The 25,911-nt window shown below is 48.5% G+C and overlaps 1 protein-coding gene across 1 annotated transcript in view; it reads left to right on the top strand.

Moving 5' to 3' along the window:
* Window positions 1-392: 392 nt before the first annotated feature.
* The window catches only part of NPAS2 (neuronal PAS domain protein 2), a 154,625-nt gene continuing 129,106 nt past the window's right edge, over window positions 393-25,911 (top strand). The window contains exon 1 of the mRNA XM_026488020.4: window positions 393-491. The gene's annotated coding sequence lies outside the window, so the exon portion shown is untranslated. The remainder of the gene's footprint in view (window positions 492-25,911) is intronic.

Genomic DNA, 25,911 nt, shown 5'->3' with positions numbered 1-25,911 from the left:
GAGGAGCTTGGGGTCCGGGGGTCGCAGGATGCGAGTCCCAGGCTGGGTCGGGGCCAGGGCCCGGCGTGCGACCAGAAGAGACCCGGCAGCAGGAGCGGAGGGAAGGAGGAGGAGGCGCGGGAGGAGGAGGCAGGAGGAGGGAGGAGGGAGGAGGGAGGAGGGAGGGGGAGGAGGAAGAGGCGGCGGCGGCTCTCCCCACGGGCTCTGCGTGCGGAAGAGTTTGCCGCGCTAGCAGCCGGCCTCCCGCAGGAGCCGAGGGACCCGCGCGGCGGCGGCCGGGAAGCAGCGGCCGCGTAGCTCGGAGACCCGCAGCCGCGGTGGCGGCGGCGGCGGCGGTGGCAGCGAGAGCAGCGCCTCCCGCCGCCGCCCGGGAGGAGCTCGCCGCGCCCGCTCGCCGCCTCGGCTCCCAGCGGCGGCGGCGGCGGCGGGAGGCGCGTCTCCCCGGCCCAGTCCGCGCTCGGCCCCGCGGGGTCGCCCCGGCCAGCTCCGAGGTAAGGGGCCGCGCCCGGGCATGCGGGGGGCCGGGGGTGGGAGTCCGTGCGCGCGGGGTCGCGGGACTCCGTCACCTGCTAGCCGTTGCGGTGGACGCGCGGGGCCGGAAGGGGCGCTCAGGCACAGGGCTGCGCGGTGCGGGGGTCGCAGGATGGTGGGGCCCCACCCCCACCCCGGGTCCCGCCGCCGGGGGCACCGCGTCTTGCAGGACTGCAGCGGCGGCCGGGTTGGTGTGCTCCGTGTGCGTCTCGCCATAGGAAGCGGAGGACGAGGCACCCCGAACCTCAGGATTTGGGGGAGCTCAGAGGGTACCGTCGGGGTGGAGAGAGGCCGAGCCCAGGTAGCAGCCTGGAGGGTTGCCCTGTAGCTCCTCTGAGCCCCATGGCTCGCCTTCGCGAAGAGTGGGGAGAGGGCGAGCCCTGGGGAGTGCGGCGTGCGCGCACCGGGCCCGCGATCTCTCCGGGTCCCTAGGTCGGATTTGGTTCCGGGCCCGGTTGGGTACCCAGTCTGCCCCCTGCACGTTTAGAGAGCGCGTAGCCTGGCCCTTCGCTTCGCCTCGCCATCGCTCCCCAGGTTGGATGCCAGCGTGTTGTTTTGATAGGAGGTGTGCCCCCCTCCCCGGGTCGAGGAGGGAGGAGCACCTTTGACCTTTCTATAGAGCTGCGAGGGGTCGTTAACCACGGGGGTAGCGACAGGTGCCAAGAGGCTAAATTAAAAACTAACCCCTCTCCTCTGCCTGCCACTCCTTAACTGCTCAAGGTAAGAAAGTTTGTTTTCAGCCCTGTGATTCATAAATAATTAGTAACCAGTTTTGTAGATTAAGCAAGATGGAAACCTTAAAAATACACACGCACTTCCAGAAAGTCTAAAAACTACCATTGTTGTATCCAGAAAGGTTTAGTTCAGAAAGTTAAAAGCCCCGGGATTCAACAGGTGTTCAGAAGGGGTCCGAGAGGGGAGAGCCCTATCTGTTTATCTTTAGTACCTGCTGGCTTTGGTATTGTGCTCCAAATTCATTAAATTGGTTGGCCTGTTTCTTTACAGGTAAAATATTGAGTAGTTATTAACTTAATTAGCAGAGACGAACTGGTCATTTGTGATCATTTAGAACCCAAACCTTCTTTTCCTTAATAGGAGGGTTTGGACTTTGCAGATAATTAGCTCCAAAGCAGCTCCTGGCAAGGTGTAGTTCTGTCCACACCTCTATCTAACACTAACTTAGTGCCTGCCCAGTGGATTGACCAACTAATTATGGCTTGCACTAAAGCAGAGCTGCCCTTCTCGGGTGGGAAGTGACAGTACAAAATTCAAGGGCAAGTACTAGGTCTTTTTGTCACAAAGACTTCCTTAAAGGGAAAGTTTGGCAAAAATAACCCCAGAATGGGGAGCGCCTGGGTGGCTCAGTAGATTAAAGCGGCTGCCTTCAGCTCAATTCATGATCTCAGGTTCCTGGGGTTGAGCCCCATCTTGGGCTCCCTGAGCAGCGGGGAGTCTGCTTCTCCCTCTTCCTCCCCCTGCTCATTCTCTCTCTCTCTCTCTCTCTCTCTCTCACTCAAATAAATAAATAAAATCTTTAAAAAAATAACCCCAAAATGTATTTTAAAATAACCCTTGAATAAATACCATGTTTAAAGGCGTTTTTCTGACTAGGCCACTATTTTTGCAAAAGCAAAAAATAATAAATTTTAAAAATCTGTGTTTCATTACACAGCTAAACCAGGACCCATAGAAGTATTGGTTATTTCTCAGCAGTCTTCTTAAACATTTAGTTAGAAATAAAGTGTGCAACATAAAGACATCCAATACTTGTCTTCCATCTCCCAGAGAGATTCGGAGTGTGACTTAGAAGAATTGTAAATGTGCTGTTTTTAGCCATTTTCTTCTGGGAAATCGATGCCTCTATTTATTTGCTGATCTGTCCCACTGTGCGCGACCATAGAATTGGTCTTATTCTTACTATTCCCCAGAGCGACTCCTGTGGAGGTAAGAGAAGGGACTTCATTCTGGAGGAAATATGTTATTAATAAAACGTTACCCCCTAAAGAGTTAAACGTGCCAAGAAAAGAACCAAGTGAGGCTTTACTAATTAGTGTGATGAAAAAAAAATCCCTGATGTGATGAGAGTGTTCAGATGGTGACTAAAGAATTCATCTTTATGTAGAAAATAATTGTTTTTAAGCATGTTTGGTTCTTTTAAGAGTTTGGGTCATTTTTACTGTTTCTGGCTGTTTAATGTAAAAAAAAAAAAAAGAAAAACTAAAAAAAAAAAATGACCCACATCATGTGATGTATGTCATTATTAAGTTGAATTTATCTTATTTTTTGAACCATCTTTCTTAACTCTTGGTAATCTTTATAGCTGGCTCTTCATCCTGCCCCTCGATTTCAGGTTACAAATTTAAAATTAGTGATTTGTTCAGATTAAAATAATACTGCGTTATATAATATATATGTATATATATTAAAATAATACATGTTATATGATCGTCTGTATATGTTGATTTTTTTGTAGTCTTGCTTTTTAACCTTAAGGACCCAAGGGGCTAAGTCCTTTTTCTTAATTTTTCAAGCAAGTATGTATCTTGTCCTTCACATGAAAAGTCAGTTTTTCCATTGTGATAGGGACACTGATTGTCCCATGCTGATCCCATGTAAGCGGTGACATCTCTTTCCCAAGAGAGGTCAAATTACAAGGTGTTGAAAATAGCCCAGTGACTCAGTATTCTTGGCTGCTTTACGCCAACGGTTTAATTGTCTGCATCATAGAAGCATCTAATTGAGTTTCACATTTAAATAGTGGAAATGATACTTGATGCATTATTTACTTACACAAATGTCTAATTAGCATGTTCCTGATGTTCATTCTATTTGTAGCAAAGATGGGAGGTCAGGGACTGCCGCATTCATATTCCCCACTGAACCTCATCCCTCTGAGGCCTTGTTCATAATAGGTGCTCAATAAAGAGGTGTTAGGAAATGAGCTGAATTGTTGATGGGAGTTATCTAAAGGTGAGAAATTTGTGAATGCGAATGGAGTACTTAACTGTGAGTAACTCAAGTTTAAATCTGATGATGATTAATAGTACCTCAGAGCACTAAATAAGCACTTATGAAATGTGAACATTTGTTAAAACGAATTTATAAATGCAGGCGTTAGCTAAGGCACTCCTGTTGCTCACTGAATTCTTTGACGTTGGGGCCCACTGGGCACTGTAAGCAAAGTGTCATCTCTTAGGTAAAGTTCCGTCGAAGAACACCTGAACTTCTGTGGGTCATAAAACAAGGTGTGGTTTCCATCTGATGATGCGGAATAGAAAGGAGAGAGTGTAGCTTCTACACTGGTGTGAGGAAAACAGTGTATTAGAGAAGGTGCCAAACATCATGTCTCAAACTTTACAGTGCGTGTGATTTCCTGGGGATCTTGTTAAACGTCCGTGCTGACTCAGCACGTCCGGGATGGGACCCGAGACTGCACTTCTCACGAGCTGCCACGTGCTCCTGATGCTGTGAAACACCAGCAAAGTTCTGGAACACACTTAATTCAGTTCAGCCTGTTTACTGAGCGCCTACTGCATGGTAGGCCCGGGTAATCGAGAAATTAAGAACGTGGGTCCTCTCTGCCCCCAAGGAGCTGACAAGATAAGGAAGAGAGAGAGAGATTCTTTCTAGACCGATAATGAGGTCCTGGACTAGAAAAGGGCCCAGGGAAGGAGATTTTCTGGTAGGGCTTCCACACTGCTGACCTTGACTTCCAGCTAGTCTTCTTTGAATGAAAAGCTTTGTGATCTGGCAGAAAATAAAGTGCAGATCCTGAAATCAGACAGACCTGGGATAGCTACTAGTACTCTGCTCAGCTATTGTGCAACTTGGAGCAACTTTTTTAACCTCTTTGAGCCTCAGTGTCCTGATCAGAAAAATAGTGGGAATGCTTCCCTAGTCAAGTTGGTAGGATTACCAGTAAAGGGCACGTGATAGGCATAACAAAAGTGATTGTTTTTATTCTTGTTGATGGGAAAGAGGGGGCTGGTAGGCAAGAGGAAGAAGAGGTTCCTAAATATTTTTCCATGTAGCTCACCAATTAGAGATTCGATTTGGTTAACCAACAAACCCAAGGTGAGCACTGGAGAACCAGGCTAGGGCTGGAGGGTGGGCGGCTGTGGAAGTTCATCAGATGCAAAATGGAATTTTCTGGAGTATGCACATGTCCACTCTTCTCCTGCAGAGCCCTGGTTTCTGGTCAGCTGTGGTGGTACCCTTCTAGCAGTATATTTACCCGAGGTTGTTTCCTGGTGATTAGTCTGTAGGTTCCATCGATCAAGACCAACTGGTGGGAGAGCCTGGGTGGCTCAGACAGTTAAGTGTCTGCCTTTGGCTTAGGTCGTGATCTCAGGGTCCTAGGATCGAGCCCCATTTCAAGCTCCCTGCTCAGCCAGGAGTCTGCTTCTCCATTTTCCTCTGCCTTCCGCCCCACCCACGCTTATGCTTGTTCTCTCTATCTCAAATAAATAAGTAAAATCTTAAAAAAAAAAAAAAAAGACCAACTGGTGTTCGTGCAGTCAATCACTCCTTCAAAATACAGTTCAGAGGGAAGGGCAAGTACCTTTCCTTTTTGAGGGGCATTGGTGCCTTCCCTGGCAAGGCACTTTTAAGGAAGGATTAAGCCATCAGCGAATCCTTTTCAGTCTGATGGGTTACCTGAAATTAGTGTAGGGTGTGTCAGAATTCATCCGGCAGACGTTTTATGCTTTATGCTCTGAGATGATTGTTTCCTCTCGACATCTGGGAAAGACGGATGGTCTAAGACAGTGGTCTCTATTACCCTGATCTTAGGAGGGGTAATCTGGGAATCTGGATGACCCTCAGAGTGCTTCAGCATTGCTCTGCTTCCAGATAGATAGATAGATACATAGATATGAAATACACACACACACACACACACACACACACATACATATTAGAGTTCGATTTATTATTTGCAAAGGAGATTTTTCTGCTACCATTACTGCTCCCTGCCTCCCTGCCTACAACAAACCTTGATAACCGAGTTGTAAGAGAATGCCATTGGCCGTTTGATGTGTGGGGAAAGGAAAAGTAGAGGAAAGATTGGAGCCAAGGCAGTCCTTGGGAGGTGGAGGGGTAACAATGGAGGGAAAGGAAGGCAGCAAGCGTGCGAGCACCCATCATGGATATCAGAGCAGTGGCAGGGACAGAGGGTGGGAGGTGGGAGCCAGGGACCCAACTTTGTGGACTGCTGCCATGCAGAAGGCCGCGGAGGATTTTGTTTTGGGTCTTTGAGAGTCATACAGACTTCCAATAGACCCAAGCCCATCTAAAGAAAGGCAAATGACAGAGCTTAGCAGCCTCATTCTTCCCTCTCTTGAACCAAAAAATGGCACTGCAAAATTTCACAAAGGATATTTGTGGCCCTTGAAAGTCAAACTATGGAAAACAGGAGAACATGTTTTAAATTATTATATTTCTGTTATAAAATTATACGTAATTTTTGGAAAACATAGAAAAAAGTGAAGATCATGAAGATTACCTGCAATCTCAAGGTGAATTTCCTCCCGGTCTTTTACCTATGCATTAAATGTTTTTTTAACGTTAGTTGTTTTTTTTTTTATATAATAGAATTTCAGAGCGCCTCACTGGCGCAGTGGGTTAAGCATCTGACTTTGGCTCAGGTCATGACCTCGGGGTCCTGGGATCCCACTGAGCCCCAAGTTGGCTCGGGCTCAGTGGGGAGTCTGCTTCTCTCTCTCCTTCTGCCCCTCCCCCCATGCTCCCCTTCTCAAATAAATAAATACAATATTTTAAAAATATATATATAATCTCCTAATAAAAGTTTCAAATAATCTAGGGCCATCTCTAGTAAAAAAAACTCCCCTTCACAGTCTATGCCCTACAAGAGGCATTCCCCTTTTTGTGCCTGGCAGAAACCTGGTTTTGCTCCAGTGTCCACCATGCTCCCGTGTGTCTCAGGGGTAAATCCTGATTGGCCAAAGCTACCTTGGGTGGACCTGCTGTCCCTGCCAGTGATTGGCTCAGTGTGAGCATGTGGACTCCGTCCTGGCCAATAAAGGATGAGGGTGGGGCACTGGGACGCTTCCCCGGTCCCTCAAATGAGGCAAGAGGGGGAAGCAGTCCTTTTCTTCCTTGGCCACGCAATGCCTGTTAAGTGGGGCAGCCGTCAGCCACCAGAGCAGGCTAGGCCAGGTCCCAGCCGACCTGCCAAAGAATGCAAGTGTGAAGAATTGGCCCTTGACCTTCTGAATTAGCCAGCAAGGAGTCTCTGCTTTGGGATGTTTGGGAGATCGTTAGTTGTAGCCAAAAGCATCCTAACCGACACACCCCATAGCTCTCCACGCTTCTCAGGAGATGAACCATTGGGGTGTAGTCAGCTGGTCATTTCCCCCCACATTTACATGTATACCCACATATGTACGTTTTCTTTTTTAACTAACAGAACTTATTCCATGCATTTTTACGTAGCGACTGTTTTGGGGTCATTACTTATAGCTACTTTATTCTTTTAAAAAACTGCATAGTTAGACTCAGAAGTATAATTTATTTAGCCCATTTTAAACATTTATTGTGCTATTTTCACTTCTTACTATTCTAGTCAGCGTTGTCTTAACTTCCTTCTCTGTATATCTTCGGGTACAGTCCAAATTCTTCTAAGTCGGGGATTACCAGAAGGGGATTCCTGAGTAACGGGGCACGTCTTTTGGATGGATAGATGCTACCAAATAGATGACTCCAATCGCTGTTTCCATGCCCCTTCCCACCCACCCGCCCATGTCTGAACCAGCACCACACATTACCAGTCTCTTGAATCTCTTTTATGCATTTTCACACGCCTGACATCAGACCATTTATAGTTTTCCATTCTGGTTGTCCACCTTAATCTGAACATAGGCATTTCCCCATGTCATTGAACATTCCATGTAAACATAATTTTAATGGCCGCATGATAATTCATGCTGATCATTTTTGGAGTGTTCCAGTGGTTTGTGAGGACACAAGAGAGAATACTTGAAGTTGAGAATATTTGAAAAACTAAGTAGACACCATCAACCTTGCAATCATCTCAAAAGAGTCCTGAAAATGGTATTAGGAGACATGCCCCTTTCGTGATCTGTCTCCAAGAAAACTCTGAGGACATGGCCTTCCCAGCCCTTCTCATCCAGATGGCAGGCTGCCCCAGGCATTTCTAGGAACCTTTACTCTTTCTGGGACCTGTAGGGTTTACACCCTGACAGACATCCATTCTTTGAATATACAAGAGTCACTCAAACAAATACTTTGTGAAGTGGCACAGTCGGGTAAGTGTCCAACTCTTGGTTTCACCTCAGGTCGTGATCTCAGGGTCATGAGATCAAGCCCTGCATCAGGCTCTGCACTCAGCACAGAGTCTTCTTGAGATTCTCTCTCCCTCTGCCCCTCCTGCTCATGCTTTCTCCCTCTCTCTCTCTCAAATAAATAAATCTTTAGGGGTGCCTGCGTGGCTCAGTCGGTTATGCAACTGCCTTCGGCTCAGGTCACGATCCCAGGCTCCTGGGATCAAGCCCCTGGTGGCGCTCCCTGCTCAGTGGGGAGTCTACTTCTCCCTCTCCTCCCAGCTCGTGCCCTCTGTTACTATCTCTCTCTCTCTCTCAAATAAATAAAATCTTTAAAAATAAATAAATAAATCTGTAAAAAACAAATACTTTGTGCATTGCCTGACACATAGTGAAATGTAGTCTTTGAAATTTTCCAATTCTGCCAGAGAAGACAGGAAAGCAAATAGGACAGAAGAAATTTATAAAGGATGTTCATCACATTTTTTTTTCTTCTTAGTTCAGAGAAGAAAATCTCATGTTTCCAGGAAGTTCCCGGGAATGGGATCATTCCAGTTCCAGTCTGGGGCCTGATCATTGGTCCTTTTTGTGGGCCTACAGTCCTCTTGGGGTAGTTTCACTAAGAGCCCATTGCAGTGAGATGCAGATTTGTTGTTAGTGCTTAGAAAATCCAGTATTTTTTTCAAGTCCAGAACTAGATAGCTTCGATTTTCCACTGTTCCGTTTTGCAAGGTTAAGGCCTCTTCAGAAGTAGGCAGCACGATCGGTGCACACCCCGAGGTGCAGGTGCGGGTGCTCAGCCTGCTTGCTGACACGGTGGGGGCGGGGCTGGAGAAGGGGCTCTGAGCAGGTGGGTGGGGGACAGGGAGGAGCCCATCCAGATCGCCTGTTTGCCACATCAACACGGTCCTCCGTGCCATCTATGAAAGACGCGCCTGCAGTGCCGTCACTGCATGAGATGCCTGGACCAGACCTAATGAAACGGAGAACTTTAAAACCCCGGGATGGGTGTGTGTGCGGTTGGAGTGGGGGCAGGCGCGTCACGTGGAATGTTACCGAGAGAGCGCTGGCCGAGGAGCTCCGGGCGCTCAGTTCATCTCAAGACCCGAAGCAGAGATCATTGCTGAGCTCGCCAGGGCCTTCACGGTCAGGGAGGATTTTACTTTTATGGCTCCTCCCCCCTACCCCTTCCCAGCGGTTGTCGAGGGAGAGACGCAGGCGCGGCTGATTTGCATGGTGGTTTCGAAGCGGTTTTATGATCTCTCAAGGTAGAGAACGTGTTCCTATTTCTAATCATATGTAGCCCTTGGCTGCGGACGTCTCTCGGATTTATGGCTCGGGACAAGCTGATTTCACTGGCGGAGCTGCTTCTGGGACTTTCCCGCAGGCTTTCGCTCTTGGCCTCCGTCTCCATCCTGAGGGGTCAGGTGGCCTCGTTCCTCCTGGTCCTGGGATCGTGGGAGCGCTTGTCACACTTGTCGCACAAGCGCTTCTGGAATTGATGGCTCACTCCCACCCACCAGGTTTACGAACCAAAGGAGCTGGCGCTGCGTGTTCACCGCTGGTGGGGAGAGAGACACGGCTCCTAAGAAACCCTCCACCCTTGGACTTCCGTCTTTACTTTCACCTGATCAGGAAAGCCACCACTTTTGGCGATTGTGTCTGGGGAAGCACAGAACCCCTCGACTTAGAGGTATGCGTGGCCTTGATGAAAACAGCCCCCTCCCCTGCATTACACATCCCATTCTTCCCCCGCCCCCCGCGTCCCTCACCTGCTCTCCAGGGAGCCACAGGGTTTGCCCTGGCAGGGCCCTGGCTGCCACTCTCTGTCGGTCTGGTCTTGCTTGGACACGGCCACCAGAATTCCTGCCTTGTCCATACGTGTGCATGTCATTCTCACGGCCAAGCCTGGGCTCAGGCCAGGGCTGTGAGCCCCCGGTACCCCTGGCACCTCATGGAGGGGCAGGCGCCTAGGTGTGCCGGCATGACATGGAAGGGCATGTGCCAGGAAGCCGGTTCTGGGCTGTCGCATGACAGATGTGACCCGCTCAACATTGTCTAAGGAAACATGACGGCACCCGCTTCCTCCACGGGCCTCAGGGCAACTTGCGCCAGCCTCCCCACCTGGGGACAGCGCCTCCTTGATTGTGGCCCCCGAGTTCTCTAGAAACCTGCTCCAGACACTCACCTGGGAGTTTTCCTGGCCGTTCCTGCCTTGGCACCTGTTTGCTCCTCAGCCAGGGCCCCGCTGCCGTGGCCACACAACCCCAGGGGCGCCGTTCATTCCCGCGTGTGCCACCAAAGCAGCCACGATGGGCGGCCACGGGGCTGCTCCGGTTTGTGCCTCACGCATGTGGACTCGTGCTGTCTGGGGTATGTGGAGTGATGCGGCGGGAAGAGTCTGTGACCCTTCCAACTGTCCGGTGGGTTTCCTCCCTCTTGTCTCCCGGTGCCTGGGCTAGTGGCATTCTCCAAGCACACGCGGGACTGCTGCAGCTAACCCTCTGCGGAGACCTGCACTGGCCCCTTCGTGGCAAAGGCCCGGGAAAGAGTGGCAGTGCCTAACGAAGGAGCCATCGTGCTTAACTTTTTATTTATTTTAATTTTTTAAAAGATTTTATTATTTATTTGACAGAGAGAGAGCAAGCTAGTGCACAAGCAGGGAGAGCAGCAGAGGGAAAGGGAGAAGCAGAATCCCCACTGAGCAGGCAGCCTATTGCAGGGCTCGATCCCAGAACTCTGAGATCATGCTTAAAATTTTAGAAGAACAGATCCTTGTGTGTTCCCGGTGTCTGTGAGGGTGCGCCGCCTTTGCGTGAGTTCGCTGTTCCGTGCGACCAGCCGTTTACCCGTAGGTACAGAGTCTCCTGTTGCTGTCTTGCCGTGTGTCGAAGTGTGTCCTCGATCAAGCAGCAGAGTCTCATTTCTCAGTTTGTGCTACTGGGGGTGGTATCCTTGGGTGGACTTACTTGAGGCTATGTTTGTGTTTTCTAGCAGCCTGCGTTTGGCAGCTCTTGTATATATTGTTTATATGAGCTCCCTATAAAAACACTCAGCCTTTTCCTCGGGTGCGGCGGCGCTGACCCATGACCTGACTTGAAATCACAGCGTGTGAGTGGCCGTCCCCGTAGGGGCCGGCAGCATCTTGAATGGTTTGACGAAGACAGCTGCTGGCCTCCAGCAGGAAGCCTTGGCACCTCGACATGGCCACCAGGGCCAAGTGACCTTGGCGAGTCGCAGACCCCCGAAACTGAGTCCCTTCATCTATAAAAGGGAGGTATTAATACTAAACAGTGACAATCAAGAGGCAATGTCCATTACAGTGAAAGGTAGTGGTGCTATTTTTATCACTCGCTGCTGGGAGTAGCTCATCCTTCAGACTCCCCACACACCACCATTTCCACCAATAAATGCCAGCCTCGAGGTGATTTCTTTTTGAATGAAGTGCTTGCTTTTTTCTGACAAGGTACATGCTAGCAATTAAAGACACAATATCTCCCAGTGTTCTCTTGAAAGCTAACGTCATGGGAAAAAGTGAAATAAACTATAGAAGCCAGACACTCACAATGTCTTGGCACATGCTTGGGGTTGCACACTTTGCTTTCAAAAGCTTTTGCCATTTACGAGAACAAAGTAGCCTGATAACCTTTTGTGTCTGAAAATTCAACCTAAATCAAATAGACTTTGCGTAGTCCCATGGAGTCTGAGATTTTGTGAGATGTATGGGGCCTCTCACCACGATAAGGGTGACATGTGCTCTTTCTTATGACCTCTTGTTTTTTCTAAAGAGGGTTGGCCTGCAGAATTAGGGCTCAGCTCTGACCAGACTGGAAGGATCCTGTTACTTTCCTCCTATGTCACAATCCCCTTAAGGAACAAGAAACACCTGACTTTCAATGGAAACAGGACTTTACTCTTCGGATTGGACACCTACACACACCTTGATTCTGGTTAATAAGTGGCTTTTGCAATAGAAGGAAAGGATTTACAATGGACGGTATGTCCCCCTGAAATTCATATGTTGAAACCCTAATCCCAATGTGATGGTATTAAGAGGTTGGGCCTTTGGGAGGTGATTAGCTCACGAGGGTGGAGTGCCCATGGATGGGAGTAGTGTCCTTAGAAGAGGAGGCCGGAGAGCCAGCTCGTGCTGTCTCTGCCGTGGGAGGACACGAGAAAAGGCCCCCATCTGCAACCAGGAAGAAGACCCTCACAGAACCGACTGCAAGCACCCTGTTCTCCGACTTGCAGCCCCCAGAGCTGTGGGAAATAAATGTCTGTTGTGGAAGCCGCTCAGCCCATGGTAATTTGTTACAGTAGCCAGAACAGGGGAAGACAGGACCTCAGTGATCATCCAGAACAGTGTGGCTCATGCTTTCCAGATGAAAATGAGAGGCTCTGAACGCCAAGGGGCCTTTCCCTCCTCCCAGAACTTGCAGCTCCTGCAGCCAGGCAGGCTTGCTGACCCATTCCAGAAGGTTCAGGACTTCCCTTTTCTCTGCTGAGACCAGAGCACGTTGCCTCTGAGGCTGGAATCCAGCCACGTTGCAAGAATGAGGCTCCCCTGGCCTCAGCCAGCACTCTCAGAGCCCAGAAATCCTGGGAGGGAACACTGCAGTCCAAACGGCCAGCTCCCCCCCCCCCCACCACTGTTGTCTTATCTCGCTCCGTGTGCCGCGCAGCTGCTCTCTGACATGAGCACAGTAAGATAAGGAAGCCGGCGTCCTGGGGCGGCTGGGAACAGGGAGAAACAAGCACAAGGCTGGACACAGATTGTCCACTTTCACTTCTAGAACCCACTCACCCTTGGAGGCACTGACCTCCGACTTCCTTCCAGATAAACAGAATAAAAGCACAGCACTCCCTCATGTCTGTGATGCAGAAGGAAACGCCTGTGTGTTTGAACAACTTCTAACAGGGCTTCTCAAGCACGGGGGGCAGGGCCCACAGCAGGACTTACCCCTGCACCTCTTTATCCCCTAGCTTTGTCACTGCCACTCCAGGGGCATCTCATTGTCATTTTTCCCTAATAAATTAGGCAACATGAAATATCATTAGGTCTAGGGGTCCAGGAGGGGCTGCGCTCACCTGTCACCGTCAAGCACATTAGCTCCTTGGATTCGACAGCAGTCTCTGGAGGGAGCACTGTTCGATTCCCACTTCACGTACAAGATACCAAGGCTCAGGGACGTTAAGTGACGTGTGCGGGGACATTCAGAGCAAGAACTTGAATGTAGCCCTTTAAAGAAGGACCGAAAATAGAACAGCCCATTTTTGTTTACTTTTTCTGAAACGCCGCTTCTCAGGAGATAGGATGTGTACCAAACTAAGCATCTTGAAAGTGGCTTCTGTACTTAGCGGCCACCTCGGGCAGGAGGTTACTGTGTGCTGGCCGGGGTCATGCTGGGGTCGAAAGCAGCCCCGATTTGGTGTCCGTGTTCCAATCCAACCCTCAGGAAGCGGAGGCTGCGTGTTAAAGGCCATAAGAGACGAAAGCTGGCAGGAAAACCATTTTTAGGGCAAAATCATTATGGTGTTCCTTGTCATCTTTTAGTAGCTAACCTGCTTTTCAAAATTATTTCTTTAGCTGTAATAAGGACTGTTAAATCAGGACACTCCGTATGTCTCTCATTTTCTCTGGAGGCAGGTATGTCTTTCTTCAGCTGAGAGCAACAGAGAAGTCAGCAGGAAAAGGTAGGGGCCACGTAGCAGCCCATTTGTGAGACACTGTTTCTCACCTGAGTGTCACCAGTCCTGGGGCCTAGAAAACCAGCCGCTGACTGGTTTGTGGAGAGGCGTCCCAGAAGTCAGCCAGGGTTCACCTGAAGTGTGTTTTCCCACCTTCTTCCCCTCCACATGCAAGTGTGGACCTCGGCACTCGGGTTCCATTAAGAAAAACACATGCAGGCAAGGTATTGGAGAGTTTCAAATAACGGGGTTGGGCTGCTGTGGGCCGAGGCGCTGGGCTCGTCCTGGGGGGGAAGCCTGGAGGAGCCCTGTTAGATCGCTTGTGTCTTTGTCTGTCTCCCTGCTCCCACCACTGATGGAAACGGAAGCGGAACCCCAAATGAACATCAGTAAGGTAATGTGGTCTGTCCCGTGATTGGCACACGCAGGCACACACACGAAATCAAATTTGTTCTAGCGCTTGGCTCAGGTTTGAATCACACCCACACCAAAGAGGCAGGAGGGTTCCAGCACCTTCTCAGAATGAGGGTGTTACACTGACCCAATAAATCTTGTTTTTTCCTCCAGAATCCTTGAATAACATCCGTCTTAATTATTCCGGGCTCTATATTGTTCCAGAGAGTTCTAAACTAAAGGAACTGATTTAGGACGGTTTTCCAGCTATGGCTTACATTTGTGCCTTGGGCAATGATGACGGGGGATCGTGGGGTTGGGCTCGCTTGTTTTCATGGCCGACTGTGAATTAATACGGGCAGGAGTTAACTATGATTCAAGGGCCACTTGAATTCTGATTACGCAGGTAGGCTAGCCCGGGTGAACTCCCTTCCTCATCCGTTCCACACACGCAGAATTAGCATCTCGGTTTCAACGTTTCCCTGGCTCTTCGGTGTTGCATTTTGCTCCTAGCGTGAAGGCGCGTCCCCAGGCCACAGGAGTAGTGCCTGGGAAAGAGGTACACAGGGCTTGGGAGGAATGGCGCTCCCCAACTTTCTCAGATGGGGAAGGGTGTGGTTGGACATATGGAAGAAGTTTGGAAAGAATATGAGGTGAGGTCTGTAAATTGTGAAATGTGGGGCTCCTCTTAGTTCTGGGGCAGATGTGTCAGGATCCAGAATTTTTTTTTTTTAAAGATTTTATTTATTTATTCGACAGAGATAGAGACAGCCAGCGAGAGAGGGAACACAAGCAGGGGGAGTGGGAGAGGAAGAAGCAGGCTCATAGCGGAGCAGGGAGCCAATGTGGGGCTCGATCCCAGGACTCTGGGATCACGCTCTGCACCGAAGGCAGGCGCCTGACCACTGTGCCACCCAGGCGCCCCAGGATCCAGAATTTAAACAACGGTACTTTTGAGCACTGGTGGCAACACTCGTATTGCTAATCCTAGTAAATTATGATGCTCGCAGACACCAGAGTCATTCAGCCAGTCCCCATCCCTCCAGAACTTATTAGTGTTCTAGGGCAAACCTCATATCCCAAGATTTTTTCCAACCAAAGTAGATCATTGATTCTGATAACTTGGGCCCATAGTGGATCTATTTTCTATTCTGTCTAAAAGTTAGGCTATAAAATGCCATATTTATCCCAAAGTCCTATTCTCTTTATTATACCTAACTACAGATTGCCCTTCTTAAGATAAACAATTTACATTTTGCTTTTGCAGTTTCCTCTTTCGGTTAACTATCCAGAAACTTCTGGGAAATATTTGGGGTTAGCTTCCAATCTGGTTGAAGACAGACACTGTTATCCTCGGCTTTGATTCTTACGGCTGAGTCTCCCCAGGATGTGTCCCCTAGCGGAGAGTCGAGGCTGTGGATGTGGAAGAGACTCAGAGGTCAGGCCACCAGAGCTATCATTTTACAGAAGAGGAAACTGAGGCTGGGGCTTGGAGGTGGCAGAGCTGGGCCCAGAAACAGGTCTTCAGCCTCCTGGCATGAGGTCGTCGTGCCCCCTCCCCCGTGCCTCCTCTTACCTGACTTTCGATGTAGGTGTTGATCATTTTACAAACAGGAGCAGGACTGTAGGTGTGAATTAAAAGACAAATACTGCGTATTTCAAGTCCCCAGATCGCCACCCTGGGCTTACCTTACTTTTAGGATTCCCATAAGGTGTAGCAATAAACATGTAAAATTTGCCTTTCACGATCGTGCGCACTGATTTCCCTTCTTTTCCTTGAAGATGAATTTGCATGGTCACTGGGTTGAGATGGGGAGACCAGTGGCGCCGAGCACAGGAGATGCCGGGTCGAGCCCCTTTTAGCCACGGAGAACTGCTTCATTTCTCTGCATCCTCTTGGAAACTGAGAACACGAGGCCCACCTTCCGAAAGGCATTTGTGTGATGATCAAATGAGATAATTGAGGGTGAACATATTCTGAAAATTATTAGTGCCTAAGAAGTGTAAGGGGACAAGTGACAAATGACAGTCTGATTCCATTTTAATTCAAAACTGGGTAAGTGAAAGGACTGCTCTGTCTGTCAAACATCAGAACACAATGCTTACAGACTGGGGGCTTGGGTTAGGCTCCTGCTGTATTCCTTCCCAGCTGTGCAGCGTAGGAAAGTTGCTAAACCTGGTACCTCCACTTCCTCCCCCGTCAGACGGGGGCCTGGTAGTGCCTGCTTCCTGCCGTGGATCTGAGACTCACCGACATAGTCCATGCAAAGCCCCTAAGATTGTAAGCACACGGTGCCTACTAGTTATCACTGTTAAGTTTTCTTCAGTGAATATTTATGTTCATGCCAACTATACCTAAGAAAACTGTGGAGAAAGTGTTAAAAGAGAAAGAAAGCAAACATATCCCTGGGTGGCTGGGATCTTGCTGTAGGGCTGTGTAGGGGAATGGCCAGGACCAGTGACCGGCTGCTCTGTCCACTGACTGAGGGTTGGAACATTCCACAGCCAGACTGATCCTGCAGAAACACACACACACACACACACACACACACACACACACACCAGACTGATCCTGCAGAAACACACACACACACACACACACACACACGCGTGCGCGCACACATAATTAAGCCCCAGGTGGCAGGGAGACTGGAGTGCTATCTCGCTAGGTATTTATCGTCCAAAGGGACAAAGCCCAGACCTTGGAGACCAATCTAGGTCATAAAAGCCCAGGCACATGGGACTCTCTGACCCCTGGAGCAATTTTACATGCAAGAAGGTCAAGCTAAGAACCCAGGGTCCTTTCCATCTCATCTCCAAGGAGCAAAGGTGTCTCTTCCTTCTTTCTGGACAGAGAGAGAAAGGCAGCTACTTCTGTCCTGTGCATAAGCAGAGAAAATCCTGTTTTGCATCCCTCATCTCTGGGGTGTAGCCTGCGCCCACGTAGAGCGTCTCCATAGGTTCTCGTCACCTTGCCTGGGGTCTAGGTGTGGGGGCCGATGGCGCAGCCTCACTGGCTGTTGGTCAGGGCGTGAGTGTCCATACAGAGCCGCCTCGTGTTTCTGCAGCGTCCACGTACATGAAGTAGATATCCGTGCGAGCCGGCGGCGTCTCAGCCCCTGCCTGGTTTGACAAACAGGCCGCAAAACTGGGCACATCACTGTGCCCAGAGAAGCCCAAGTCCCGTCTCTGGGACATGTTGAAGGAGCGAGGGAGCGAGGTCGGCACAGCCCACAGGGGTCATCGGCAGGACCAGGAAGCTCCAGGTGACCTCATCCAGGGTCCCCTCATTTGGCAAAGACACACCCCGTACACGAATAAACAGACCTTTTTTTTTTTTTTTTTTTTTTTTTTACGAATTATAGCTGGATTCTTTTGCAGAAGAGTACAGTCCTAATGAAAGGACTCTGTCCCAAGCTGTTCACGAAAGAAGTGGAGAATGCTGGCGTCTCCTGGCGTTTCTGCTTCTGATCAGCCTCATCTGGGAATTTAATCCACTTTCTGATCAAAGTCCAAAGTCTGTGTTTCGCTCGAGCTTTAATCGTTGGCTGTAAAGACTCCCTGCTATTGCACACACACATTAAAATCGGGTTACAGCCAAACAGGGATTTGGTTCTCAGGAATGGGGGGTTGGGTAGGGAATACGCATCTAGATAAACAGGCAATCAGTACCTTCATTACGGGAAGGGACTACCGGATCTCAGGTAACAGTGAACAATGTTTTCCGCATGTTGGGAATATTTTATCCTATATGCTGAATTTTCTATAGGCCGAAGGCTATATGTGAATTGTTGAAATGGCCCCAACCCGTATTATCTGTTGTTTCTTTAACACTTCAGTAGAGCAAAAGAAGAAAAATAATTTAAATTCAAATGCTTTCCAGACTCCAGTATGAACTTTCACTTCTTTGTGATTAAAAAAAAAAAAAAAAAAGGTTTCCATTTCCTTTAAGGAAGTAGATGATATTTGTGGGGCTGGCTGAAGAATCCCTTTATAAAGGAAAGTGAGGAGGCTTGAAAAGGACTTAGGTATCAGGAAGCCTGCTCAGGACTTCCTTCACCGTATCTATCAGTGAAGCGTTCAGATGGGTTGAAAGATGGGAATATGCTGTGTGACATCGCATACCAGAGCGAAGGAATTCCAGCCCCACTGTGTGCTGGGATGCCGCTGAAGGCCAGATGCCAGGGGAGGGGCATGGGAGCTGGTGCTCGGAGGGGCCCAGGGGACTTTGGCCCAGAATGTTTAGAGGCTCGGGGGCTCAGATCTGCCAGCATCTCGCTTCTCCTTAACCATGTATTTCATACTCAGAGCACCAATTTCCAGAGAATTAGAAGAAATAAGGATACATAAACTCTACTGACAAGTTCACCCTTCTTTTCTCCCAGCAATGCGGAGGAGCCGCGATGCTGAACTGATTCCCACGTAATTCCCCATTGACTCGCCCGGTGTCGAAGATGCAGGGCAGAAGGCTGACATGCTTGGTCCAAGGGTGCATTTTGGAACAAACCCCTCATAATACATGGCCTTCCCATTAAGCTGTCAGATTGACGAGTACAGGGGCGCTTTGGGTTGTTTCCGTTCTAGATCACTGCGCAGTCACTATTGACGCTGTCCAGGCAAGTCATGTATACGAATTGAAAGTAGGAGTGTTTTGTAATTGTCCATGTTGGTCTTGCGTAGGTCTGCCTTTTCCCAGAGCAGGGGTTGACCCTTTCATCAAAATCAGTTTTCCTCCGGCTGCTGTAGTTCAGGAAGGGGATAGACGAGGATGAGGAAGGCATGAGCAGCCCAGGGCTGCGGAAATCCACGAAGGCCAGCCAGACGAGAGCCAGCGAAGGCTGTTTACGCAGAGCTGGCTCTAGCGAGGGCGTCGGCCACCAGCTCTTTGGCAGAGACTCGAAGCCAGGCAGGGGAGGGGGAAAGCCGTACAGCGGGGGCAGGGAAGGCTCCCGGTGTGCCCTGATGGGAGGCCGTCACCCTGGGGAAGCTGGAGGTGGGCTCAAGAGCGGGGGCATCTGTGATGGGTGAAGGGTGTGTGTTTGGCTTTCTTTAGCAGTTCCTCAGGTGGCCGGGGGCGGGGGAGGGGGGAGGGCTGGGAATTAGGCAAGTTATGCATTTTTACTCCAGTGCTGGCCATTTGGGGCCATGGGTGCAGAGGCTGTTGGTTGGCATTTTGGATTATTGTTGGTGGGGGAGGCCTGCCTTCCTGCAGGCATGACGGAGAGCTAGCAGGCTGCCTTCCCCGGCTGGTGACTGTAGACAGCTCTTGGTTTCCTGGCCAGGTTGCTGCAGGGTGTGGGTCAGAGTTCTGTTTCGACACGCTGTCTGGCCATCGTTTGTATACTTGGGATCTCAGGACCCGCATAGCGCTGGCCGAGAATAAATAACAGACCCAGCCCCCGTCAGCCTGGGAGCTGCTCAGGCTGCGTAGCTCCCAGTCGGGCAGCAGGCACTGAGAGTGGCCCGGCGGTCGCCGGCAGGGCCCACCCCGCGACCGTCCGTTCTCGGCTGCGCGCTTGGTCGCGGGGCTCAGAGACACGGCAGCGTTTGCGCGCAGAGAGCTCCCGACCGCCTTCCCTCGACTTGGGCTCGGCGCTAGTGAGCTGCTGGTCTGAGGGGCACACTGTTTTATTGGGCAGGAAAGCTCCATCCTGGTTTTTAGTCCCATTTTTGGTTAGCAATTGGCTGTCTTCATCATCTGAGGACTCCCTACAGTGGAAGATTCTCGTCTGCCCCATTTCACCCCTGCTCTCAGCCTTGACATGGCGGAGGGTTTTCTGGCCAGGAATGGAGTGTTCCCAATTGCTCTGAAATTTCTATGGTAATGTCCTTCTTCAGTCATTTTCTTGACACCCACTGGAAGTTCGACGTCATGGCCTCCCTGCCCTGGGCACTGTGTCCGGTCTGAGGCCAATGGAGGCCGCACCAAATGGCTTGGCAGTGTTTGTGCCAGCCCTGGTGCCCGTCGCTGTGGTCCTGGCAGCCCCTGGGGGGTTCTTCTGAAGAGGGTCCCCCTTGCCCCCCAGTTTATTGCTTGTGTGTTTATTGTGTGTTTGACATCATTGGTAGTCAAAGGAGACACTGGCATCGTTTACTTTTCTAGAATTCAAGAAAAAAGTTTTTGGAGTTTAAAACATTAAGTTTTACACAAAATGTGTCTAAAGTATCTAAGTTTATAAATAAACTCTAAAAATATTATGTAGGGTTTTGAAAGACATCTGCAAGTTTTGAAGAGGGGATGGTTTTAAACAGGCATTTCTTCTCTTGCCTTTGTGTTTGCACTTTTAAATTAAATGACATCCTCTGAGTGTAGGAGTTAAGTCAAAGCTGTCAAGATTTTTTTTTTTCCGTCCTAATAACAACCCTTGTGCCATTGACTACCAAGAATAACAATGAGCCTTTTTTTAAGCTAAAAAAGAGTATTTATTTTCGTTGCTGAAAGAACAATTATTCGTGTCCTTAAGTTATTGAAGGTATTTTTATGAATTCTAAGAATAACTCCTTTTGAAGTTCAGCCACACAAAATAAAAATGCCTTATTCGTAGGCCCTCCACCTGAAATATTTGGATTGTTGGGTCTTGGCTTTTCAATAAAAATAGCTAACATTTAGTGAGGACTTTTCTGTGCCTTACGCTGTTGGAAATGCAGTGACTATATTAACCCATCTACTTTTCACATTATCCTCACTGCATAGCTTGCAAACTGAGGCCCAGAAAGTTTCAGTCCCTTGCTCAAGGTCATACGGCCCCAATTTGGACCTGGGCCATCAGATATCCACCTTAGGCCTGCATTGACCCTAGAAGGTTCCACTTGCATGCTGTTGAGGCATTTAGTTTCTCCCTTATTTCCTCCTCAAACATAAGCTTGGGCAGAAGAAGGAACATTTACTATACGTTTTTATCTCAGAACCCTTCAGGCTTTTGGAGTATAAGACATAGTGATGACTGTTAGGCTCTTCCCTGGAATTTGGCCCGCCTGTTGCCAATATGGCCGCTGAGCTGATCTGTTACCCATAGCGCTCACTCAAGAAAAGACAAGAGGAAAAACAAGGAGGAGGATGGTGGTAAAAGTATTTTATGATCATCTTCTGGTCTCGTTTTTTTTTCTTTCTTTTGATTAAATCGGTTTTAACAGACTTTTTTTATTGCACTAAAATATTAAACACCACTGAACCGTCCACTGAAAAATGGTTAAAATGGTCAGGTTTATGGTGTATGTATTTTACCAATCAATCAATAGGCAGAAAAACCATGTGAAAATCCAAGGCGCTGATGAGCAAATCCTCAGCAAGGCGTGATGTCTCCAGGGTGCGCGGGTTGCATTGGCTGGAAGAGAGTGAGACTTTCCCTAACATGTTCACATTCTGCATTGATCTCACAAGGAATCAGAAGGCCTCAGCAGGATATGAAGATCTTCAGAAAGAAGCCAAGAATAGCGTGGAAGTGCCTCCTTTTGGTGCAAGAAGTGGCTGATGTAGTGACTTCAAGGACCACTTTGGTTCCTGCTGTGTCTGGGGGGTGAGAACTGCGGATGAAAACGCTATGAAGATATGCCCTCCTGTGCTGGAGAGGAGAAAACAAAGGATTGATGAAGAAAGGGGGGGGGGGCGTCCCTGGCACATATTTTTAAGTTTGATGGATCTAGTCTCTTTTAGAAGCGAATGTCTTCGAGGACTTTCCTCGGCAAGGAGGCAGCACAATTCCAGGGAAGAAGGTTGCGCAGGACTGAGGGCTGGGATGCCTTGCCTGACTAGGTGGGCCCAGGAAGATTCAGCTGGGTTCATGTTTTTAGGAGGATTGTTATGGACTTTGCGAGAATCCTGATTACAAAATCCCATGGGTTCTTGATGGTCTGTTCCATCCCCCCCCCTTTTTTTTTCATAAGCCCTGGCTTTTTAGGGTACAATCTTTGAGGATCTTCTAATGTTCTCGAAGAAATGCCTGCATCATACGTGGGAGGGTAATGCCTGAAAAGTTCTTACAGGTACAGGGACAGGTCAAGATCTGGATCAGAACTTGAGTTTTGGGGCGCCTGGGTGGCACAGCGGTTAAGCATCTGCCTTCGGCTCAGGACGTGATCCTGGCGTTACGGGATCGAGCCCCACATCAGGCTCCTCCGCTATGAGCCTGTTTCTTCCTCTCCCACTCCCCCTGCTTGTGTTCCCTCTCTTGCTGGCTGTCTCTATCTCTGTCGAATAAAAAAAAAAAAAAGAACTTGAGTTTTGCCACTCTGGGCTTGAAGGGAGCTCACAGGGGATCTAAAGAAGGAAGAGATGGACAGCAAAAGAACATTTGCAGAGCTCAAATGCCCTGCACAATGTGGCATAGAGTGAAGCCAGGCCACCATGAAAGGGTCACCTCTACGTCTAGAGCATACACTCTTTCTCGGAAGCATCCTCTTGAATGGCAGGAACATACACATGCCATCACGGATGGAAAAGTGATCTTTTGCTTAAATGTGTGGCTGTTTCAGAGGTTACCTGCATAATCAGAAAACATGGAGCTGGAGATCCCTAAAGAGGACATTTCTCTCTAGGCAGAGAATACAGAGATCTAGAGCTGGGAATTATTTTAGATTTGACATTTACGTTGTCAAGAAACTTTCCCATATGTCCAACAAGACTTTCTATTTAACTTCAGACGGGTAAAAATAATTCTATTTGAGGGAAAAACTTGTTGTTATTGTCTGTCCTGAATTGCCCTGACACCTGTTCTCTGCCTCAGGCTGCTTCACCATGAGCCCCCGTCCCCGGCCGTGGGGAGAAGCTGTGTACGGCGGGACACCTGAGTACATGGGGCCCACTGCGGCGTGTCACCCGACAACATTGTCCACGTGTCCGTCTCAGGGGCATGTGATTCCCGTGTGTTTGAAGCTAGGTGTAACCTGAGTTCAGAGACTCGCTGGGGAGAGGAAGGTAGTCAGTTTCCTTCCCCGGTACTGTTGCATGAGCAAGATGCACTTGTTCCAAATGATTCTTCTAGAAGCGTTTATCTTAGCCAACGTGGCACCTCGGCCTGCAGTCAGCTCTCCTTTCTCTGATTCGGATGGTAGCTGGGTGCAGGACTGGAAGTCGTTCAGAGACCCTAAATAGTGTCTTTATTTTTTTTTTTTAAGATTTTATTTATTTATTCGACAGAGACAGCCAGCGAGAGAGGGAACACAAGCAGGGGGAGTGGGAGAGGAAGAAGCAGGCTCATAGCGGAAGAGCCTGATGTGGGGCTCGATCCCATAACGCCAGGATCACACCCTGAGCCGAAGGCAGGCACTTAACCACTGTGCCATGCAGGTGCCCCCTAAATAGTGTCTTTAAATAAACTGTCACTTCCCTGCTTCATTATGACCACCAGTAAGCCCTGGAAAGGACAGGATGGTGGCAGCCGGTCAAAGAGGGGCAGCACAGTTGCCAGCAGAGACCAGCTGTGAATTCCAGCCCCGTTGCCCGTTAGCTGCAGGAATTTGGACACCTGGTTTCATGACTCTTGGTTTCAGTTTGTTTCCTCACAGGGACTGAACTATAGATGTTCCCTAAGGTCCCTTCAGCTTTAAAATTTGTGCCTCAACTATATTCAGATCACAACATTATTATAAAGTTATTATAAATGTGACTATCCTATCTCTTAAAAGCTATACTATGTTTCCTAATCATCAGTAGGAGGAAATTAAAATTGTTGAATTCTTTTTTTTTTAAGTTTTATTTATTTATTTATTTGCAAGAAAGAGCATGAGCTGGGGGTAGGGGGAAGGCAGAGGGAGAAGCAAACTCCTCGCGGAGCAGGGAACCCAACACAGGGTTCAATCCCAGGACCCTGAGATCACGACTTGGGCCAAAGGCAGACACTTAACCATCTGAGCCACCCAGGCACCCCTATAATTGTTGAATTCTTAACTTCGCTCTAAAGCCACATTGTGGAAGTTTTCAGGTACCAGGAGTTTTCTCAAGGCCGAAGTTTGTGACAGAGGGGTTTTGAAAAACTGGAGAGAGGTAGGAGGGAAGGAGAAGAGGGAACATGACATCGGTGTGTCCCCATCAGAAGCCCCACTGTCTGTAAGAATTTGATGTAAGCTAAAAGAGGCCCCAAGAGTTGGTGATGGAGGGAGAAATAACACTGTAATGTTGGGAAAGGTAGTTAGTCATTTTGAGAAACAGAATCTACAATTTTACATCTTCCCTTTACCCTAGATCGCCAACTTTAATTCCAGATAGATTTAACAGTGATTTTTTTTAAAAGTAGGAGAAAATAGAAAAAGAAACATTTGTGGAAGTTTACTCTTGAGTAAAGAATTCTCTGTAGGAGAACAAAAAGAAGCTGCAAAAGAAAATATTGACAGATTTGAGTTAAACTTCTGTGCTTCATAAAAAGGCAATCAAAATGTAAAGACTGTTCATCTGGAGAGGATATTTGCTGAAAAGAATGAAATCTTCAGTGTAAGGAAAACTCTAGAAACAGATTTTATAACTAAGACTCTAATCCAGAATTTCTCTGATTCTGACCCAAGAATCACTTGCATCAGAATTAGCTAGAAAGGTAGATCCCCGTCCTCGACTGAACGTTTGCACCCATGCTGCTGCACGCTGAGGGCTGGGATCGGCTGCCCCACCCTGGCGGAGAGCACCCCTTCCTGTGACGGCACAGAAGACGGATGACATATGGTTAACAGGAACATGGTTGGTCTCTTGAGAAGTTGAGGAAGTGCAAATAGAAACGATGAGATCATTTTTCATTAATCAAGTTATCAAAAAAAAATCTTAAATGGTAACTCCTAGGGATGTGATATGTGCTTGCCATGGCACTTACGGTGGTGTGTATGAGGGAAGCCATCTGCAGGACGTGTCAAGGGCCCTTCACATCTTCACGCTCAGAGCCCCAGCATTCTACTTCCGGGACCTCCCCTAAGGGAATAAGCCCAACTGCTAACCACAGTGCTGTTTATATTAGCAAAAAGTTGGAAAGAGCAATGTCTGAGAAGCTTGCTGTGGTCGAATAAACCCGGAGCAGCCACTGGCCGGAATAATCGACAGCTATGAAAAGTATTATTTCTGGAGACCACAGAGTAACACAGGAAAACGCCTATAACATTCAGTGGAAGAAGCATCATACAAAGTTATATCTGCGGCATGATCTCAACCACGTAAAACACACCCGTACTTAGGAAACGCAATATGTCAGGGGTGGTTGCCTTGGGTCATGAGTCCATGGAAGATTTTATTTTATTATTAAAAAAATTTTTTTTATTATGTTAGTCACCATACAGTACATCCCTGGTTTTTGATGTAAAGTTCGATGATTCATTAGTTGCGTATAACACCCAGCGCACCATGCAATACGTGCCCTCCTTACTACCCATCACCGGTCTATCCCATTCCCCCACCCCCTCCCCTCTGAAGCCCTCAGTTTGTTTCTCATAGTCCATAGTCTCTCATGTTTCATTCCCCCTTCTGATTACCCCCCCTTTCTTTATCCCTTTCTTCTTCTACCGATCCTCCTACTTCTTATGTTCCATAGATGAGAGAAATCATATGATAGTTGTCTTTCTCTGCTTGACTTATTTCACTTAGCATTATCTCCTCCAATGCCGTCCATGTTGCAGCAAATGTTGAGAACTCGTTCTTTCTGATAGCTGAGTAATATTCCATTGTATATATGGACCACAACTTCTTAATCCATGGAAGATTTTTAAAGTTTTTATTCAAAAATTTTTTTTCTTTCCTTTTTTTTTTTTTTTTTTACTTTTCTGGGTCCTCCAGGTTTTTGAATGACTAAGTATTCTAATTGATATGGGGGGAGGTGTCAACCTTCTCAAGAATGGTCTTCGGGCTTCAGCCCTGCTGCGGGCGGGCTCTGGGCGAGGAGGCTCGGGAGTCCCGCATTATCTCAGGTGGTGCTGGCGAGGGAGCTACGGTTGTGCTCCCATTTTGAAGATAAGGCACTGAGGCTCGGGCGGGTTGGATAATTTGCCTTGGCTTCCTCAGCAAGTAAGAGTTTGGGGAAACCCTGGG

Source organism: Ursus arctos, unplaced genomic scaffold (genome assembly GCF_023065955.2).
Source record: "Ursus arctos isolate Adak ecotype North America unplaced genomic scaffold, UrsArc2.0 scaffold_8, whole genome shotgun sequence".
NCBI classification, from domain to species: Eukaryota; Metazoa; Chordata; class Mammalia; order Carnivora; family Ursidae; genus Ursus; species Ursus arctos.
The sequence above is the reverse complement of the archived record's forward strand: the minus strand, read 5'-3'. Positions and strand labels throughout refer to the sequence as shown.